This window comes from Eublepharis macularius, chromosome 4 (genome assembly GCF_028583425.1).
Source record: "Eublepharis macularius isolate TG4126 chromosome 4, MPM_Emac_v1.0, whole genome shotgun sequence".
Taxonomy (NCBI): domain Eukaryota; kingdom Metazoa; phylum Chordata; class Lepidosauria; order Squamata; family Eublepharidae; genus Eublepharis; species Eublepharis macularius.
Genome location: NC_072793.1, coordinates 70,188,782 through 70,206,541, shown reverse-complemented (window position 1 = coordinate 70,206,541; position 17,760 = coordinate 70,188,782).

Here is a 17,760-nt window from a genome sequence, read left to right as displayed (position 1 = left end):
GGCTTTTGTATTTTCTGTTAAGAGGCAGAAACATTACAGAGCAATATAAGCTTGTGTGAAAAATATTTGAAAGTCTTCAGACCATTTTGATTACTCATTGTTTCTCTGAAGTTGAGAAACATGATACTAGATTAGATCACTTTTGAAGCAGAACTGTAAAATTTTCCATGATTCTCCCCCCTCCCTCCCACAGGACAGTTTTGCTTTTACCACATAAAGGAAAGTGAGGGGAATTATCCTTGAGTGAAAGTGGGGGAGAAACTGGAAAAAAGACAGTTTACTCTTTCTATCCCAACCATTTGTTCACTGGAAATTACCCTTAACCACAGTGACTTTTTTCTGAGAGATGACACTGGGTGCTGTACCTCTCAGGAAGAAAAACATATTGGGGGATTATACTTAACTAGCACCAGAGTCCATTGTGATTTAATACAACAGGCTCTAGCAGTGGGGAGCCCTGCACCCCCAGCCTTGCTGCTATGCTGAGCCTTCTTGCCACAGCAGCAGGCTCCTCCATAGTGGTGGAGCTCCTCAGGCCATGGTAGGCTGTAGAGCTCTAGAGCTCCTCAGACTCTCACAGTGTGCCCAGCCACCCTGGCCATCCTGTACCGCAGCAAGTCAGGCTGTGCTGACCTGCACTGCTGCAGGCTGGGCCACCCCACAGCAGTGGGCTGCTGGGCCATGCCACGGTGAGCCGGGCCACCCTGTGCTGCAGTGGGCCACCGGGCCGGGCAGCCCCACGCCACAGCAGACCACCTGGCCAGACAGCCCTAAACACAGCGGGTTGCCAAGTCAAGCAGCCCCACACTGCACCAGGCCCCAAGGCAGCAGGAAGGCCAGGGGCTGTGATGACAGGTCTTCTTGCTGCTGTGCTGGTCCTTCCTGGGCCTCCAGAAGTCCCAAATCTGCAGGAAGGCCTGGCAGCATAGCGTCAGCACTTCCTGGAGGCCCCTAGGAGGCAGCAGGGAGGCAAACCATTTTGTCCCCGACTTGCTTCTTATCTCCGTGTACTGCACCTGCACAGGGATAAAAAGTGAGTCATCGGCAACACAGTCTGTCTTTTATGCCTTAGGATAATAGAACTGGAAGGTGTGTTATAGGCCATCTAGTCTGCACTCAGTGCAGAAAATCCAAACTAGGTCATTTGTGCCAGATGGCTGTCCAGACTCTACTTGGAAATTTCCGGAGAGAGTGTTTTGTTTGGTACAGCAGCTCCCCTGCTTCACTGCAAAAGGGGTAGATTGAGCAGTAACTGGACAGAACACAGCCCTGGAGTTCTCCCATAATTACAACCAGTCTCTAGTTTACAAAGATCTGTTCCCCTGGAGGAAGTGACAGCTTTAGAGGGAAAACCATAGAATTGAGGAGAAATAGCTACAGTGGGATGGATGCTGTAGGACTTCCACTTCTCCTATGGTATACAGAGACTAGGGAAAATTGATTTTCATCTGCAAAGACACTAGAGGCCAGTTGGGGTTGCAGAGGGTGACGGTGCTGCTATTGGCTGGTGTCCTTCTATAGACCTTACCCAAGATAAAGCTGGCAACCTGAACTGCTGCCTACTCTTCTCAATATTTTTTCTTATCATGACTTCCTTCTGAGAAGAAAAATACCATGCCCTGTCCTAACTTCACTGGACTTAGAAAGATGTAACTTTGCTCTGGATTGCACTGTGAAATACCTGCTTTGAACATTTCTGATTTGAAAAGAGAGACTGAGATAAAACTTCGCTTTCTTCAAATGTCATCCCCAGAGGATGCAATTGGGGCGTGGCGTCGGCACCGAGAGGAATGGACGCCTAAAGCCAGAGCTCCGGTTCAATTCCACCCCTAAACCCCGATAAGCGCATTGAAAACGTTCTACACAACTTAATATGAAGGGTAAGCACGACCTTACTTCAAAGAAGCCCAATATTAAGACGGTGAAAAATTTACAGAGCTATTTCCCAGCCTCGCAAGCAGAAGGAGCGAAGGGAGAGGTAGAGGGAACGAGTGCAAACATGGAGGCTGCTGCAGTAAATGCTGAGGCGCGAAAAGCACAGACGGTTTCCTACGACCCAGCACTGAAAGCCCTGCTGCTAGATCTTGAATTGAGCTTCACTGATAAAATCTCCCACTTGATGGAACCACTATCGCAACAACTAAATGATCTTAAGATAGTGATGGACTCCGTGGTCGCTAAGTCGGATCAGGCTCTTACCCAGACTGCAGTTTTACGGGAGGATGTCCGCTCCCTACAATCAGAACAAGATCGCGTCCACTATAAAATCTTGGACATGGAGATTCAACTGCGGGGTGCTAATTTGAAATTTAGGGGGATAGAGGAAAATGCGGCTGTAGATGCAGACCTTGCTGTTTTTTTGGCGGGCTGGCTGACGACGGAGCTAAAGCTGGAGGAAACACATGCATTGATTATATTCAAAGCTTATCGAGTGGGCCCCAGAAATCTGGATAAGAGGCGGGGACCTAGAGATGTGGTGGCCGTCTTTGCCGACTGGAGGCTGAGGAAGAAAACGCTTGAGGTGGCGAGGGCGCGAAAATTTCTCTCCTATAATGGAGCGCGAATCAACGTCTTTACAGACCTACCGGCAGAGATTTTGGAGCGACGACGACAACTCCGGCAGATAACCGAGGAACTCAGAAATGCCCAGATAGAATACGGTTGGACCCGGTATTCTGCGCTGAGAGTCACGATAAAGGGTATACAACACTTGGTCTCTACTCCCGAGGAAGGCCTCCGATTACTTCGAGAGTTAGGCATAGAGGTCGCCATGGAGACGGAGGCCAGCACCCAGAAAAGTAAACGACCGCTGCCCATGTCGCCTCAGAAAAATAATAAAATGCCGGTCCGGAACACTTGATACTCTGACTGGTAGGACTTGTGACCAGAATATGCTGTGTTAGAACGTCCCAATCTTACTTTACTCGCGGGTAGGGGTGGTTGGGGTGGGATTGAAGGGATTGCTTCTTTATTAGCCCCTTCCACAGACAGTCCTCCTTACTGTTTATTTACAGCAACCTCGTTGCAGAGATCTCTCACGAGGTTGCTGAGGACTGTTTAGCACCTTGGTTATTGTTACTCTATTGGAGACAGTCGATTTAAAGAAATATAAGATCTTGTGATAAATATATAAATACACTCTTCAAGTTCTCCCTGGAAAATAAATAACAAAACGCTGTGTGCTCGTTGTATATAGTTTAGTTAAGGTAGTTAAGGCAAGTTAGTGATTTAGTATTAAGAGGTGCGTCCCTTGATTTGATCTACTCCTACATAAAGTAATAAACAGAAATCTTAATTAATTAATACCTACTTGATTGGCATATCATATATTCGGAATTCATTGCAGTTTGATCTGACGTTAGTAAGGGGGGGGAGGTAACAAAGCAGTCTATACGCCCATTACAACTCGCAGTTTTACCCACTGACTGTCTGCTTGCTCCTTACCACACTTTACAGAGGTAAGGGCGAGAGTCAATTAATCATTTATTACAAATCTGGGGACAGTTAGTTTAGAGAAGTATAAGACGTTGTGTTAATTAAATATATATACACTTTCAAGCTTTTACCAAAAAACAATAATAAAGTGCTGCGTGCTTGTTGTATATAGCTTTGTTAAGGTAGTTAAGGCAAGTTAGTGATTTAGTGTTAAGAGGTACATCCATCAATTCGATATACTCCTACATAAGGTAACAAACAGAAATCTTAATTAATTGGTTCTTACTTGATTAGCATATTATACACTTGGAATTAGTTGCAGTTTGATCCATCCATACTCGGAAAGGGGAGGTAACATAGCAGACTACAAGCTCATCATAACTATCAGTTTTACCCACTGACAGTCTGCTTGCATATCACCATACTTTAAAAGGGTAAGGGCGAGAGTTAATTAATTCTTTATTGAAAATTATCAACACAACAAATTAATTTATGCTCGCTGTACATTCCATTGCATTTGTGTTCTGTGATAAGATTTCTCTTTCTTTTCTAATGAATTTATTGCATGATTGACTTTAAATTGATGAAATTTGAGTGATTAATTAGCTAACATTAGACAGTGATTTATTTACCTGAATCTTATTGCACTCGTGTATTAACCTTTCAGTTGGTGCTTAGGACGTTTCAGCCATCTCATTCATATCTATTATATACTATTGAAGCAGGAATCTTTGCACAACTGCTACTGATATATACGCTAGCACTCTTGGTTCTGCAATACTATTACACACCACTTCAAAGGCCAATTCTGGTACCCTAATCTTGCCCATTCCATAATGGCCTCACAACCACATGTCCATATTGTCTCGCAAAATGTGAGGGGGCTGAACAACCTGGTGAAAAGGAGGAGAGTTCTGACCAGCCTAGCGAAGCTGAATGTAGATGTAGCCCTGATCCAAGAAACACACCTTCATGCATCCTATGAGGCGGAGCTTAAGGCCCCATGGATAAAATTGCAATTCCACGCAAAAGGCACCTCCAAATCCCGCGGGGTGGCAATCTTACTAGCAAACAGAGTCCAATTTGTACACAAGGCCACCCTAAGAGACCCTAGACGCAGGTTCCTGTTTATAAAGGGGCACTTCAATGGGCAGTTGCTTACACTGGCATCTGTTTATGCGCCCAACGCGCAGCAACTGGAGTTCATGGAAGAAGTTCTCCAAAAATTGGAAGCATTCCAGGAGGGATCGGTAGTCGTGGGAGGGGACTTTAATTACGTAGCACACTATGGCCTTGATAAATCCTCATTTCCCCTCAACAATGCACCTCGAGGGCCAAAAAAATCTAAAAACCCTAATCGGGATACGCAGATGCTCACGCTATTTACTTGGTTCCACTTAGTGGATATATGGAGGGAGATGAACAAACTAACCAAAGATTACACATATTACTCCCCACGCCATGACGTATACACCAGGATCGATTATATCCTAGTGTCCCCAGACCTGAGAGACAGAACACTACTCTCCAACATAGGAGACATAAATTATTCGGATCATGCTTGGGTAACTTGCAAATTGTCCCTAGACAGGCCCTATGAAAGAGAGAAACATTGGACGTTTCAGAAAAACCTCATACTTAATGAAAACAATGTCTTACAAATTGAACGTGACATCGCTCAATATCTCAAAGATAACCAAACAGGCACGACATCTTCCCAAATAGTGTGGGATGCTCTTAAAGCGGTACTATGGGGACAATTGATAGCTCTTTCTGCCTCCCTAAATAAGAAGAAAAAACTCCAAAAGCAACTCATAATGGACAAAATCCATCAACTGGAACGCATGCACAAGGAAAGGGGCAGCAAAAAAATCTACAAACAACTGCTCCATGAGCGCAAAGCTCTGGAGTCACTTGAGACGTCCCAAATTCAAAAGAACATCTTATATTTAAAACAAAAGTATTGGAACCACTCTCCCAGGACCCTACGATATCTATCCTGGAAGGTCAAGGAGAAAAGAATAAATAGACACGTCAGACTCATAAAAGACGACAAGGGAAAAATATTCACTAAATCTTCTGAAATCTTGAAAGTCTTTACAAAATTTTACACAAATTTGTATACTTCATCCAGGCCGGACAAAATGTCAATTAGGAACTACCTGTCAAATCACCAGAACGTTAAAAAATTGACGGTGGAACACAGTCAATTAATGGATACCCCAATCACCGCCACAGAGTTGCTGGAATCTATTAAGAAATTAAAGAGCAATAAGGCCTCAGGGCCGGATGGCTACCCGGCTGAATTCTATAAAACATTTGCTTCAGTGTTAACCCCACCCCTGTTGTTGGCCTGTAATGAAGTACACAAATTGGGGACCTTACCTGGAACCTGGACTGAGGCAGTCATCACCATGATCCCCAAAGAAGGCAAAGACCCCTCTAACCCCGGTTCGTATAGACCGATTTCTTTACTGAATGTCGATTATAAAATCTTTACCTCAATATATACACACCGCTTCAATTTTTTCATTGGAAATTATATTTATACGGATCAGATTGGCTTTATTCCCAATAGGGACATCTCCGACAACATCTATAAGGCATTGAACATTTTGACATTCAGTAGACACAATAAATTGCAAACCGCATTCCTCTCCTTGGACGTCGAAAAAGCTTTCGACACTCTGGAGATCCTGTACCTGCAGCTGCTTTTTTCCCACATGAATTTCAGCCCCAACTTCCTACAAACAATTAAAGCAATATACGCAGGCCCCAAGGCAAGAATCTTAATGACTTAGCGTCCGATCCCTTCACTCTACACCGAGGCACGCGCCAAGGATGTCCCCTTTCCCCTATCCTTTTCGCCCTAGCAATAGAGCCCCTAGCAGAGGAGATAAGAACCAATGAAAGGATTCATGGCATCGAAATAGATAAGCGTACCTACAAAATATGTTTATTCGCAGATGACATTTTGCTGTTTCTTACGTGCCCGCTTGATTCCCTAACGGTTCTGGCAGGGATACTTGCTCGCTTTGGATGTATATTGGGATTGAGGATAAATCAAACCAAATCTACCATCTTGTCAGTAAACCTCCCAGAGGAGATGCGTAATGATATAAAACGGCAATTTGAATACCAGTGGGCCAAATCACACCTCCGATATTTAGGTATAAATATTCCTCCCAACCCAGCCCAACTACTCCAGGTGAACCACATCCGAAAGATGAATGAAATAAAACACCTCCTGCTCAAATGGAACAAGCAAAACCTGGCATGGTATGAAAGATACCATTTGATAAAATCATTTGTCCTTCCAAAATTGATATTTTTATATCGAACGATTCCAATTGAAGTCCCTAGTAAAATCTTGAACCAATGGCAGACGACATTAAACCGATTCTTGTGGCAGAATAAGCGCCCCAGGATAGCCTTCAAGGCCCTAGAACAGCAGGGGGCTTTAACTACCCAAATATAGGGCTCTATTATGATGCAGCCAGGTTATCAGACATTCTCCAGATCTTACACCCCTCTGGACACTCTGATTGGATAGATATTGTGGGCACCTTTTCCCAGCCAAACACATTGCGAGAAACGTTCTGGTCTACCCCAAGTCTGCGTCCTTCTTCCATACATCACAATATGTTTCTTACAGCACTGCTAAAGCTCTGGGACAGACGCAAGCAATCTCTTCTTCCGGCTATATCCCGCTTTTCGGTGCTCACGTCGCATAAGGGCATGCCCCGTCAGCATAATATAACTGCACTGAGCTCCTGGGATGACCTAAGAGACTTGAGGTTGTTGGACATAGCCACCAAGGATGGTATTATAAGCAGAGTAGATCTGAACAATAATTTGGGAAGGGAAGTCCCCTGGTTTTTCTACCTCCAACTGAGATATCTTCTGAATGAATTAAATATAAAAAGTGTAATGATTAATCCAACAACTAAATTTGAAGCACTTCTGGACTCCCATTTGTTCAACCATAAAGGTCTTCTGTCAAAAATATACCACGTCTTGCTTGATGCCAAACCACTAAACACTGAGGCGCTGCTCAATAGATGGCAACGGGACTGTGGGATAGAACTCACACGAGAGGATAGAGAGCATGTTTGGGCATCTGCATTGCTCACTTCCCCTGTCACAAGTGTGCGTCTCCAAACCTATAAACTTATCCACAGGTGGTACCTCACTCCCCAAAAGCTAGCGAATATATATCCCAGCAGGTCACCACTCTGCTGGAAAAAATGCGGGGAGCATGGTACGTTCCTGCACTGCTGGTGGGAGTGTAGAAGTGTAGCTGCCTTCTGGCAGGAAGTTCTCCATGAAATTTCCCGCATCACGGCCTTTGTGATACCCCCGAGCCCGGGACTTGTTTTCTTGGACCTTTGGGGAGATCTGGACATTCCCCAGCTACGGAAAGCACTGGTCAGAACTCTCCTAGTAGCTGCAAAAACCGCAATTGCACTCAGGTGGAAATCGCAATACCCACCCACTCTTGACATCTGGTATAGAGTAGTGTGGGACCATCTCATAATGGAAAAGATAACAGACAGAATTCGAATGTTGCAAAACCCCTCCAAACCAACACAATTTTAAGCACAATGGTTCCCTTTTCTGGAATTTTTATCTCAGAATGACTGGCTGATCTCTAAGCTACCTCACTACACGATTATAAACCCCGAAACCTGAATTATAGATTTGTTCTACGACATGTTGGATGTGCCTGTACATGTTTCTCCCGATGTAGTTGTACTTAGCTTGCTTAACACTGTATTAGGACTTTATTGATTATGTATAATATCTACACACTTGAGTACTGCCGACTGTTAGTGTTTTGATGTTTATGTATTATTGTATCTGAACATTGTTACGTATGATACCAGCTTTTTTCCACGCATTTATTGTTGATCTTGTTACTTGTTACGCTTTCAATAAAAATTTTGAAAATTTTTTAAAAAAAAAATGTCATCCCCAAATCTGGCATGCTGATTTTGTTTCTAGAACAAGTATGGTAACAGTACACACCTTGCCTCACTATGAGAAAGATGCATAGTATTATACTTTTAAATACTTTTCTGTGTATATCAGTCCACTTTCAGAGATTTTATCAATGGTCATTTTGCGAAATCCCTGATTTCTGAATTGACCTCTAGTCTCTGCCACACAAAGTAAGAACACAGGAAATTAGGGCCTTTTTTACACAGTCAATTTATGCTGCTTTTGGCCCCATACCTCTTTGGGTTTTTTTCTGAATTCCGGATGCTAAGGTCTCCCTTCAGATTTCAGTGCGGCATTTCAAGGGTTCTCTTCTGAATTTTCTGCTTGCACAAAATTTTATGTAGAGCAAAGACAGAAAATTTGGAAGAGAACCTTTGAAACGCCACACTGGAATCTGAAGGGGGAGCTTAGTGTTCAGAATTCAGAAGAAAACCAGAAGATATATGGAGCCAAAAGCAGCAGAAATCACTCATGCTAAAAAGGCATAAGACTAAGTTTCACACTAACAGAAATTTCTGCCAGTTTTCCCCTTCTTGCTGTATATCCCCCTAATGCCTTTCATCAAGGTCCCTGTCCCCCAGGATTGGCATTTCACTGAGAGCAATGGGCAGGAGAAGGAGAAATTTTCTATTCTGCTGATGGAAATTTTAGCCTGGATACAGCCTTAAGGAATGTATTTGATGAAAGTGTGAGGAAAAAAATTGTTAACAAAATGTGTTGGGGACAACATGTTTGGAAGGCATGTGCTATTTTAAGATTAATATGCTGAATACAAAGAAAGCAGAATACAAGGGAAGGGATATGATTAATACAAAGGAACCCCCTCCCCAAATCTTCATCCTATGTGTGACACTTGATACAGGCCAATACACAGAGGTTTTATGTAAAACAGTAGGTGTCTCTCACTAAATTCCCACATGGCAGGATCTTGTGGTCTGTAATGCTCCACTTTGTGGAGTTCATTGGGTGAACTCTCTTCTGGATCTCCTGCAACAATTCTGCAACCATTTTTATCATATAAAAAGGCCTCTGAGAAATTTCTGTTTATTTATGATCTATTCATTTAAAATATTTATATCCCATCCAGGCATTTAGCAAAACAGCAGTAGCTGCAAGGACACAAAAACAACATAGGTGTCTAGCAAAAAGATAAAAACAATGCACCATGCAGCCAAATTTGTCCAGTTTATCCTCCACCAAATGTCTTCTGGAATAAATCCATTTTATATGCCTTCCTGAAAGCAATAATTGAAAGTACTCTCTATACTTTCATAGAAAAATTGTGCTTTCACAGACTTACCGCTGAAAAAGTCTGTGACCAAACTGTACCGACAATTCTAGAAGACTGATAAAGATTAAGCAAAACACTACAATCATTGACACACAGTATCTTTAACTAAAGGTTAATTTTAAAAATAATCTCTATTTGAGCTAATAAAACAAATGGGTAAGATTTGTGATGATGTTGGCGTTATAAATGCCTGAGCAGGTCAGAACACCCCCCCCCACTTCTGTCATTCTGGAGAATGTGCAAAACCATAAAGTTCAAGAGCGTATTTTTAAAAAGAGATTAGAACAGTAGTTGAATGAACAAACCAGAAAGGCACCTTTGTGCACTTTGTAATCCACTGCAATGGTTATTGTAGGTATCATCTGCTTTTACTGCATTTTACCTTGTAATTCCCTTTATTCTTTATAGTATCCCCACCTCAGGTAGTTTGTTGTTCACATTGTTTCCTAATTTTGTAAACCCAGTGCTATTGCCTTGTTCACTAGTTGTTTTATAATTTTGTGCTGGTTGGCCACTGTGTGAGACAGGATGTGGCTGGACTAGATGGACCATTGGTCTTAACCAGCCAGCCTCTTCTTAATTCTGATTAGTGATCTGACTGCATCTAGGGGGAGTAACTATAAATTGTCTTCATAGCAGGAAAGGGGTTCTTACTCTCTCTCTCTCTCTCTCTCTCTCTCTCTCTCATTCACACTCATGATGAGCAGAAATCATCTGGCTGTCCTGGAGCTGTTCACATATATCCTTTATATTTATTAGGAAATATTCCACATTCTGTCAGAAGCTGTTGAAGAGTAGCCCCATTAATCATGCATGCATGGTAGGATTAGGGTTACCAGTCCCTTAGCAGGGAATCCCCCTGCCTCTTAACCACTGCTTGGAATGGTGGTGGGAGAAAAAAATGGCTATTGGGTCAGTGGTGTGACATCACTTCCAGGTTTCCCTCAGAAGTGATGTCATGCCTCTCTAGGAGTGTCTAGAAACTTGGAATCTCTGGTAAAATCATAGTTTCTGGTGATTTCTTGAGACATGCCATCACTCCAGAAGTGACATCACACCATCACTGACAGCTATTGCCCATGTCCCTGCCCCCCCGCCGGTCTCCTGCTGGTTGCCTTGGTAGGATCTAGGCTTTCTCCTTTCACCTTCATCCTCCTCTCCCCCCCTTCAGTTACAGTTGGATCTTATAGGATTGAGCAGTAAATTGTACCATATTTTAAGATTCCACTATAAGTGCTGAGAATAGTTTTGATTCTTTAGTCCTTCCAAGTAAGCACATTCTAAGAACATTTTATCACTGTGGTTTCCTACTCATGTATTTTTATTCAATGATATCCTGTATTTACTAGATAACCAGTAGAGGAAGTGGGCCTCTACTACTGTGAGTCTTTTGTAATCAGAACTAGAAACTATGCCTAAGAAAGTGAATGTAATCCCCGCCACCTCCCCTGAACCTTGAGCAGGGCACACCAGCCAAAAACTCAGAGCTCAGTACAGGATTGTGACAAAGAATAATCAAGAACTTTCTAAACATCTTTAGAGTAACCCCCCCCCCCACACACACACACTAAACAACTAGACTGTAATTCTACACCTCTGGAGTTAGGACCATGTTTCTGCACCACAGGGCATGGTTTTCCAACAGCCTTGAGTTGCTATATATCTGAGTTTCAAAATTCCATGGGGTAGCCACATTTGCCTGTTGCAGCAGAAAGAAATGAAGTTGGATGGTACCATATAAACTGATCTATTGTAGCATATGCTTTCATGCACCCACTTCATCTGGTGCATGAATGAAACCAATTGTGCAGCCCATACTAGTGAGAAATAAGTCCCATGATGTTCCCCCAAAGCTGTTTCCTCCTCACTGTGCCCTCACTTAGGGTGAATTGATTAACTTCAGCCAATACCCTTTTTGAACTTTACTTATTTGAGGAAGTGAGGAGGCAGCTTATTTAAGAAGGCTCTTAAGGGAAGTTATGTTCAGTGTTTGGGTCATAGATATAGTACTTTGTTATTCATGTATGGTTTTAAATGTTGTTGGACCCATCATTTTGAGTCCCTTTGCAGTTCCAAAGATGGGATATTTATTTATTTACTTCATTTATACCCTGCTTTTGTCTTCAATGGGGACCCAAAGCAATTTATGTTGTTCTCTTCCATTTTATCCTCACAACAAACCTGTGAGGTTGGCTAAGCTGAGAAAGTGTGACTGGCCTGAGGTATCAGGAAGCCTCCATGGCAGAGTGGAGATTTGAATCTGTGTCTCACATCCTAGTCCAATACTAACCACTAAACAACACTGGTTCTTTTTATTTTAATAAATAATATTTTGATAAACACATAATGAGCAGGTAAGTGTGCATTGGATTGTAATCTTTTGCACACATTTTTAACCAGTGACTCCAGAGAGAACCAGTGACTCTCTTGTTGGGCCTTGCATGACTGGACAGATTGTTTATGTGATTTGCTGAAGGAGGCAACTGAAACACCTCAGCCAGCATCCTCCTAGGAGAACAAAGGCTTTGCCTCAGCCCCTTTTGCCCATATCTTGCTCCTCTCAGGAGAAGGATCATTGTCGTCAGTCTATGTGGACTAGCTCATCACCTTCATGGGCAAGAGCAGCTGCTTCCTGAGGGGCCCCACCAACTGCCTGTGCAGTGCCATCCCTGGCGCTGGGAGCCCTCACCAGGTGCACCACCAGCACTTGGTCCATGAGTGGAAGCCCAAGGCAATACCCCCATTAGGTATGGGCTGCAAATGAACTGAAAATGGGGTTGGGACAAGTGTGGCTTCTTAAAAAGAAGAGAGGGAACCCAAACTAAGAACACCACTGCAGGAGAGAAGGGAGGGGAAGGGCTCCTGCCTTCCTTCCAAGTTGTTTTCCCAAACAAAAACAGCACTGGGAGAGTTATTTGCCTTTTTTGCTGCTCTACATGAAATAGAAAGACAGGATAATGGACTAGATGGATCACTGCTCTGATCCAGAAGGCCTCTCCTTATGTTATAAACAGGAGCCACATTGTGTTCTAGCCCTGCCAGCCCAGCAGTTTTGCATTCATAAAAAATAATTTATGTGTAGGCACACTGTGGCCAGGTAATGGTAAGAAGTTGGAAGTTTGGTCAGACATTGGTCCCTAACAATTTTTCATCACAGAGTTAGAACATTCTTGTGAATGCAAAAATACATTTTAAATCAGCTACAGCTAAAACTTTATTAAAACCTGGGGAGAAATGCATTCCATTTGGGGGCTACAGAATCCCTGTCTTCATTTTAAGAGGTTTCTCTGTCAACACAAGAACAAGGAACAGGAGAAAAGTTAATTGCTGTCAAGCACCCCATCAGATTGATGGCTCTCCCATGCACCCAGTACCTAAGGCTTGGATATGCAAATACTAGTCACTAGCACAGCACAATCAAAGGGCCATCTCACACTCTGGCAAGAATGTTACACTTTGGAGGGAACAGAGAGTGGGGGAACGCTAAAGGCCAAATAGTATTTCTTTCTAGGAAGTACAGGAAGAGAAGGAATGGTCCACAGCAGGGAGGGAAGACAGAGGTAATATATTTCCTGGACACAAGGAGGAACAATGACCATTTTGTGAGGTCCATTTCACAAGGTCTTTTTGCAGGGTCTATTTCACCAGAGCTCCATCTTAGATGGCTACCATATGCCACTGGGGACTAACAAAGGGACAGCAGCCTGGACAAAGACTCCAAGCTTTTAGAACACTGGGAAGCTTTTAGAACACTGTGGCTGATTCCACACACGTTGGATAATGCACTTCCAATCCTCTTTATAGATCATTTGTAACAGATTTTTTTCGTGTGCAGAACAAAAAATCCACCTCAAACGATTGATAAAGTGCATTGAAAGTGCATTATCCAACGTGTGCGGAATCAGCCAGTAACATCTAAGTTTAAAGAGCCTGCCTTACAATAAGACCAGCTAGGGCATGTACAGGGCTGAGGCAGAGAAGATTGAGTCTATGCACAATTTCTTTGTATTTCTTTCTCAGGCCATTCCTGTGCATAGTATGTGTGTGGACTTTAAATCCTGTACTATTTTAAACACTGCTAGTCATCAGTAGCAGAACCTGTGATAGCATCCCCATATCGCTACCAATGGGGGCTTCCTGTGAATATGCTCCCTGCCCTCCCCATCCTTTTCAATGGCAACTGGGCACATTCCAAAGTGGTGCCAATGCATGTCTCCACCCCTTCTGTAGTATTACACCAGCCCTTTCTGTCTCCTGGTTCCCACTTAACTCACAGCCAGCGGTAACGGATCTTCATTTTCTTCCTGTCCAGCAGATGCTCTGGACTGCAGGGAGGAGTAGCCATATGACCATTTAAAAGGGTAGTTACCAGTGGTAATCAGGACCACCCACCCACCTGTCCTTTTATTCTCCCCATTGGTTGCAGCTGTGCTGGCCAGTGCACCCAGCCCAGGGCAGTAGGGTATCCAAATCCTTCCCACTGTCCAGGGCCAACATCAGTACACAGTGAGGTGGGGCAGCTGCTAGTTTGTTTCTTGCCTTTTCAAACCTTTGATTCAGATTTCTTGGCTTGTTTAAGCATAGAGAGTTTGTTTCTGGAAAAGTACAGTCATCGTCACTCTGCAGTTTTCAGAGGTGAAACTGAAATACACAGGTGGAAGTCGATATCAGAGTTTGAAGGTTAGAGCCTAGAAGGGAGTTTTGCATCAATATTTCGTCATCAGCACAAGGGGTTCTGGGTGTGAGTACATGCCAGCTGTACAGAAACCCTTGATTGGTCAATCAGGATCAGACCATTGCAGCCAGTTTGGAATAAAGAAAAGGTCTACATTGTGGTCTGCCTCCACTTTGTTCTGTGTGGTTGCTGGTGAATATTTGTGCTACATGTTCTTTAGATCTGGTTATCAGGAGGACTATTGCTCATGGATTTTGGAGCTCTATCTGGACTTTGTGATTTTAGCCTGACAAGGTAACATCTATATCAGAGGACCAAAGCTTGTCTAGTACTTTAGGGTAGTAATTGTTATTTTCCTTTCCTGTTTGCACACTTCTATGTTTATAATCTTTGCACTCTTAATAAACTCTATTGAGTATACTTCTGTGGGTGTGGGAGAGGGCCCTGAGCATTCTCTGCCCAGGACCCCACAAAACCTGGAAATGCCCCTACCGCTGCCCAGGACTGGATTGTAGCAGTTGGCCCTCCTGGGTTAGTGAGCTTCCAGCTACTCTCCAAGAGAGTTCAAAACACAGCTTGAACTGGACAATCTTTACCACCTTTTGAAAGACAACACTGAGCCGCCAAGGTGAACCTTGCTTAGCAGAAGATTCCAAAGCTACACTGCTACCACAAAAAACCCTTAAGTCCAACAGATCTAAGATCATAAAAGAAACATATTTATTTAAAACATTTATATGCCACCTTTCCACCCAAAGCAGCAAACATCAGACATTTAAAATGTATATATAAATACAATATGAACATATAGACAGAAACACACACAACCAGGGAAGAGAACCAATAAAAGTTTACTGGGGGAAACACCAAACAAAACAGAAAAGTCTTCTCTCACTGGTGGAAGACAGTGACAGGCAAATCTCTCTGGGGAGGTAGCTCCAAAGTTTTGGTGCCACAAGCATGAAGGCTCTTTTCTGGTTTGTCAGCCAAATAGCTTCAGATGGTGGGAGCACCTGAAACAAGGCTTCCAAAGATGACCAGAGTAGAGGGTTATGTTCATATGGGTGAAGATATTCCCTCATATACAAGTGTAAGAAAAAATTCTGTATGCTTTCATATTGTTATATCTTGCAGTTCACATTAATTCTTGTAGCTAGTTGTGTACTTTGTAAACGCATAAGCCAAATGAAATACCAGGACTTAGATGAGGACCAGCACAATTATGAATTTGAATTAGGAAAGTGGTCAATGCAGCTCCTTGAAGACAAGTGTAAAATGGTCACCCAAGGTATCAGCTAACAATCTAGCCACAGTTCTCTAGATTAGCTGAAACTCTGGCAAGACTTCATTGGCACCCTTATAGAAGACACTACAGAAAACTTAACGAGACATTATCAAGGCATAATGGATAATGGAAACAAAAGTATTTTCCAGAAGGCAGCATGACTGGCATACTTTTAAAAAGGCGGTCAGGGTGATCACAGCTACCTCCTGGTGCAATAAGGGGGCCCAGTAGGACCTGTTCTTCAGAAAGAATGCATTCCCTTCCGAGACAAGAAGCCCATTCGAAATTTTACTGGCCTATCCTCAAACGACAACTGTGTCCTCTCCAAACAGAATTTCATTTTTTTTAAAGCTCTCATTCAGAAAATGCATTAGTTGAGGAGTATGTTCTGGGCTCCCATTCAAGGAAGAAGAGAAGACACATAATTAGGTGTTATTTGCATAGTTATTATGCTGGGTTCTAAAATCTTGTATGACATATCCCTGCAGTTTTATGTAGATGTTTAAAAAGGGAGACAAGATGGCAGCCTTGTGGAAGCCAACAGGACCATTCCCATGGGTGGAACAACAATATTCCATTTCCATCTTCTTTAAACTGCCTAGCAGAGAGGAACAAAACAATTGATAATGCAGACATGTAATCCATGCAATATATATACACTTATTCCTGTGGAAGAGAACTACAAAGATCCACATCTTAGAGGGAGTGATGCAGCCCAGAATACTGAACAGATTTTCTGCTTCTAACAGCCCAGTTGCCTCACTGTGAAGTTTACCCAAAGGCAACCTCCAGCTTTTTTTCTGGAATAATTAAAGCCAGCTATTAGGCAGTTCTCAAGAAAGATGTTATAAACTTTTATATGTGGTTCCATCACTTGAGGTTAGATGTGTTAACCACTACTTTTGAACAGGTGTTTTTTCACATTTTTTTTTACTTGTAACTGGGTAAATTACTAGATAAAAATCTATCTAGATAAAAATCATTATATTGTCAGCATTTTTGTGAAAAAATGTATACTTTTGCTTAAAATATACTTGTATTTCAGTCTGGCAGAAATAACAAATTGGTTGCAGATTGATAGAATCTGTTTCCATACATTAGAAAAAGCAGTGTTTTGGAAACATTAATACACATTTCCAGACTAGGTGAAGAATCACAAAATGAGCAAGTTTGTTCCATGGAGTCTAGCAGATAGCAATGGCAAGGGTTTTTTTAAAGCATGTTCATATCAAATGCACACGTTTTTCTTGAATAAGAGTACTTTTTTAAAATGCAGGTGTCACATACTACTCTGCTTACTAAATATTAAAAAAATTGAAGTTTATATGCATTTCTATAAAGTAAAATTCAGTCCCTCAAACATTGTACCAGCTGAAATGTGGAGTTAGCAGGCTGTAATACAAAGCACAAATTTGGTGAGCATGTGTATTTTGAACTCACAGTGAGCTATAGCTGGAAGGTCTTACAGGACCTGGTTGCTCAGATGATAAAATAATTATTAAGAAAAGATGAGTTGCATATGGCAGAAACTGGGTACAAACCAGCAACTGGTTCTAAAACTTGCAGTTTCTCTGCATATTAGCAGTGTTACCCAAATCCATCCAGGTCTGTCACATGGAGAATTCCCCTACACGTGAAAGCCTCCTGGCAGGGAGGAACCGGGAAAAGCCTTTTTGTTAGGAGCAGCTGAATAACATCTTGCTGAGTTTGTTCTCCTCTCTGCATACTGTTATATACAAGGACTGGGTGTGCCCAGAGGGGCAAGAGGCTATGGACTCTTATTCTTCACCTCATAGAATGAAGGCCAGTCTTAGAGCTGGGCAGATCAGCCAGCAAAGATGAAGTCTCCTCCTTCCTGTTTCTTGTTTGTTTTGTTTTTCTTCCATTCATTATTAATGGTTTTGGGTCCCTACAGGGATAAAATCAGAATATAAATATGATAAATAATCCTGAAAACAAAAGTTCAGAGGTAAGGTGGGACCATTGGAGTCTAATGTATGCACAGGTTAAATCAAGTCCCACAATGCTCCTGGGAAGAAGAAATGTGAAACGAGTAGTTTAACAGCAAGAAAC